The sequence below is a fragment of the Oryx dammah genome, unplaced genomic scaffold (assembly GCF_014754425.2).
Source record: "Oryx dammah isolate SB20612 unplaced genomic scaffold, SCBI_Odam_1.1 HiC_scaffold_16, whole genome shotgun sequence".
Taxonomy (NCBI): Eukaryota; Metazoa; Chordata; class Mammalia; order Artiodactyla; family Bovidae; genus Oryx; species Oryx dammah.
In genome coordinates, this window is record NW_024070200.1 from 54,194,215 (window position 1) to 54,198,855 (window position 4,641).

General features: G+C 43.8%; 1 long non-coding RNA gene across 1 annotated transcript in view; it reads left to right on the forward strand.

The window, feature by feature from the left end:
- Positions 1-4,261: 4,261 nt before the first annotated feature.
- LOC120875222 overlaps positions 4,262-4,641 on the forward strand; it is a 10,518-nt gene continuing 10,138 nt past the window's right edge. Inside the window, exon 1 of the long non-coding RNA XR_005723868.1 lies at positions 4,262-4,273. This is a non-coding gene — a long non-coding RNA (uncharacterized LOC120875222). The remainder of the gene's footprint in view (positions 4,274-4,641) is intronic.

Consider the following 4,641-nt stretch of genomic DNA (forward strand, 5'->3'; position numbering starts at 1 on the left):
AAAGTCAGCTGTGAAAATCCACAAAAGGAGCCCTATAGAGAACAACAAGCATAAAATGTTTTAAGGGAGGAAAAAAGATCATTGTACCCTGAACACACAGTCAGGGACAATTTTCTCTTAGGCATTGTGCAAAGAAACTACTTTGCTCTTGGGAAGTTGTCTGTCCACTGGTGAGAGGAGTCCACCCAAATGACACAATTTATGATTCAAACTACATGCAGAGCAAGAGCAAAGAGATGTAGCTACTGAAACAGGCGCCATCCCTCCCAGCTGGGAAAGCTACGGACGGTTGTGTGGAGGAGGCGGCATTTGGGAGAGTGTTAGGGTTTGGATTCCAGGGTAATAGAAAGACCCACGGCAGGGAGGAAGGAAACATGGGAAAGAGAAAAGTTCAGTTGGGTCGCCCATGAAATGAATCAGATGTTAGAACCAAAGGAAGGCAGGTCGGAAATTCCCAATGGGATAAGGGGATGTCAGGTCTAGAGGGCGCCCGCTTTCTGCTGACTCCAGGAATTCCATCCTGCCTGGCCAGGGTCTCTGGGGACACTGGGTCAGGACGGGATGTGGTGAGTGAGTACGGTTGACAAGAGACACTTGTGACCACTGGCAGCGCATATTCACACTTTTGTGTGACATGACACGTGGAGCCCGGGAGCACTCCATGACCCTGGAGCCCCCGGCAGGCCTCGCACCAACCTCACTCGAGTAATTGCCCTGTTTCCAACCTTGGTAGCTGCGTACTTGGCCCCCTCTCTGCTCATCACATTTCAGAAAACCACTGCCACTCTCCCCAGGGCTGGCCTAGGGACATGGTCAGCCCAGGGACATCCTAGGCAGCATGGTCAAAGACACAGTCAGGATCCAGAACACCCACAGAGCAGCCTGGGATGACTGACGACAAAAGGCAGCCACGCTCCTGGCCTCCACTTGGCAGATTCAGGGCAACAGCTGTGGAAAAGCAGCACGCTTCACTTCTGCCCATTCCACGTGGCCTCCGAGCCCTCTGCTGCTGAGAAGAGTGCAGAGTATCCCACATGAGCCGCTCATGAGCCGCGATACCGCTTTTGCTGAAGGCCCTTTCATTCCAGTATGTTTCCACGTCTGTGTTTACTGCCCTTCCATCCTAACTTGCCTGTGGCCAACAGCTGTCATAGTCATCCATGCAGACAAGCTCAGAGTACCCTCCCTCCCCTCCCAGCCCCAAAATGTCCTGTCAGTCCTCTCCACATCTGTATCCCATATGGTGGAAGGAACACCCTCCACGAGGAGGAGTGGTCAACAACTCAAATGATGAGATAGAGTTCCAACTGAATGCCTTGTTAAACACGTATGATCAACCCCAAATAAACTGACGCACTGCTGACGAGGAACCACTGGCCCCAAGGGGATAGTCCCAGGGGGGAAACACACATTCTGTGACCAAATCTCTGCCCTACACAATAAGGAGGGCCCCCCCTTTAAATATGAGCCAACAAAATATAACAGTGAGCAGGATATTGAGGGAAATCAGCATTATTATTACTGGTAGATTTAAATTGTGCTCACAAAAAAACTCAGAGTTTTTAAACCTCTGATTTCTGAAGAGATTTTCACTTGAAACTACATTGTATAAGTAAAACAGGGCATTTGCTTTTGACAGAAACAATGATGACTGAGATCATAGGATAGTCAATAAAATCCTCTTACCCCATAATTACACTGAGGAGCGCTAGTGGCAGACCAGTCTTGAGTACAGTCTGTATCTCCATCTCTGTCTCCATCCTTTGCTATGCCCGCCCGTCAAGTCCTACACCTCATTACAGACATGAAAGGCAGGAACCTCTTCCTCCAAGAAGACCTCCTTACAACTCAGACAAGAGAAAGCTCTATCCCTTTATGCTCCTGGAATGCTTTCATAGCCTACCACATTGTGGGCTATAATACACGTGTCTTCTTTGCCCTGTTCAGCTGGGAGACAGGACATCTTAATCATTTTGTCCACTCTACAGGAGCTATCTTGATGTCTTTCAAAGACTAGTCCTTTCATAAAAGTGTTTTAATTGAAAAACACATGTCTGATGTTAAACCAAGCAGAATAATGAAGAATAAATGGAACTTTGAGAAAATGACTGATAGTGCCTTATCTACAGTTGGATGCACAGAAAAGGCTAATAAAATTTAAGCCTGAAAAACAACAGAAAGAAGAAATGTGTTTCTTAGGACAGCATTCCATTGTATTGCTCGGCTATACTTTAATCAACCTCTAATTACTGAACACATGGAGTACTGGGATTTTTTTCCATTAATGAATCAAACAATGAGCAAAAATGAACTATCAATTTTGTGGGTATAATTATTATTTTAGAATAAACTACTGGAAGGCAGTTTGACCCATAAATGTGCATATGTGTGTTTAAGACTTTATATAAATTGATACTTCTAAGTGGGAATTCTAATGTTTCATAAATAGGTGTAATCTTTGCATGTGCTTTCTGTTAGCTATGCTCAATTCAAGTTAAGGAATTTCCCTTTCTTCATAGTTATAGTTTGGCTCTTGAATTTGTGCTGGACTTTATCCAGTGTGTGTTGTCTGCTCCTTTTCTAGGCCTTCACTCTGTTGGGCAGCCGGATCCACCTTTCACCACGTGCTCGGTGTGAGGAAGGGGGCTTGCTTGCCATCTAGGGACTGGGTGGGTTCAGCCAATGCAGGGACCTTGAAGAGAGCTAAAGAGGTATTGGTGGGGGAGAAGGGAGAAGCTCAGCACACCCACTCTCCTGGCCTCCTCCCTATTGTCTTGTCAGTAGGTGCATTTCTTTAAAAAGGACCACGGCTTTGCTTAGATGCCCCCACTCCACAGTTTCTGGAAAATATTCCCTTCCTCTTGCCCTTCAAGCTTTGGGTGGCAAGGAATATGCAGGGAGCATCTCTCCACTCTTACTAATCCTGGGGTGTTTCGCCTTGCTTTGTGGACTCCTGCAACCCAACCCACATCTCTACAAAGAGACCCTTCCTTAAACTCTCCCACTCACCCTTCTGAGTGTTCCAACCACTACTTGACAGGCTTGGACTGATACAGTAACTGGTACCAGGAGTAGTTCAGAGGCCGTGTGGCAACACAGAACCGTTAGAAATAATGTGGACAAAATTTCTAAAATTAACAATGATGTCTTCTGTGAAAATGGAAATATTTTAACCTACAATGCCTGTGACAATGGCTAATTTGATGATGGATTGCCTAGAAATTAAATAAATGGACAGCCTATCAGGTGTACTGAACATTCTGGTTCTGGTGGACAGAATCCTAATATAAATCACTGTCATGGGTTTCTATAACCTCACATACATTTTCTAGTCATAAATTGGTTTACAGACCCAGAGTAGCTTTTATCCTTTGAGGAAGAACACTACAGTGCGGCCACAGGTATATGCTATGAATTTTCCTCTAGGCCTTCCCCAGAAGGAAGAAAATATTCAGGAAAAGGAATACCTAGACCTTCCAAAGGTTATTAGATTCTGTCTCTGAACTAATGTCAGTCTCTGGAGATTGACAAGTGGCCCATGCTGGCAGTTCAGAGTGGTGACTTATGTAAATTAGATGATGCATAGAGTTTTGGACTGACTCCACCTCTCCATTAGACTAGAGGGATTCATCATGGTTTATTTGTCCAGTTCCAACATGTAGAGGTCCAAAGACAAGATATACAGAAGTGGTAACTCTTAACACAGCCCCATTTAACAAATTATTTGGCTCATAAAAAAATACTAGATGGCATTCCAACACATCTGTAGATAATCATTTTTCCTAAACTCACAGAGTAAGAGAAATATAATTAAGAAAGAGAGGCCCACTCTCAGCTACAGAGCCAAGAGAATTCCCTTGAAGAAACAATGAAACAGATCTATCTAGTCTCACAGACACCACATTTGAAAAGGAGGTAATGAAAATATTGAAGGAATTAAGAAAGGCTATTGACAGCTTACTCAAAAAAGAATGAAAAATGATAAGAAGCAGCCAATAAAAATTAGAAAATTCATTAGCCAAGATAAAAGCTGAACTAAAGGCAATGAACAGCAGAATGAATAATGCAGAAGAGATCAAATTGCCAACATCTGCTGGATCATGGAAAAAGCAAGAGAGTTCCAGAAAAACATCTATTTCTGCTTTATTGACTATGCCAAAGCCTTTGACTGTATGGATCACAATAAACTGTGGAAAATTCTGAAAGAGATGGGAATACCAGACCACCTCAACTGCCTCTTGAGAAACCTGTATGCAGGTGTCAGGAAGCAACAGTTAGAACTGGACATGGAACAACAGACTGGTTCCAAATAGGAAAAGGAGTACGTCAAGGCTGTATATTGTCACCCTGCTTATTTAACTTCTATGCAGATTACATCATGAGAAATGCTGGGCTGGAAGAAACACAAGCTGGAATCAAGATTGCCGGGAGAAATCTCAATAACCTCAGATATGCAGATGACACCACCCTTATGGCAGAAAGTGAAGAGGAACTACAAAGCCTCTTGATGAAAGTGAAAGTGGAGAGTGAAAAAGTTGGCTTAAAGCTCAACATTCAGAAAATGAAGATCATGGCATCTGGTCCCATCACTTCATGGGAAATAGATGGGGAAACAGAGGAAACAGTGTCAGACTTTATTTT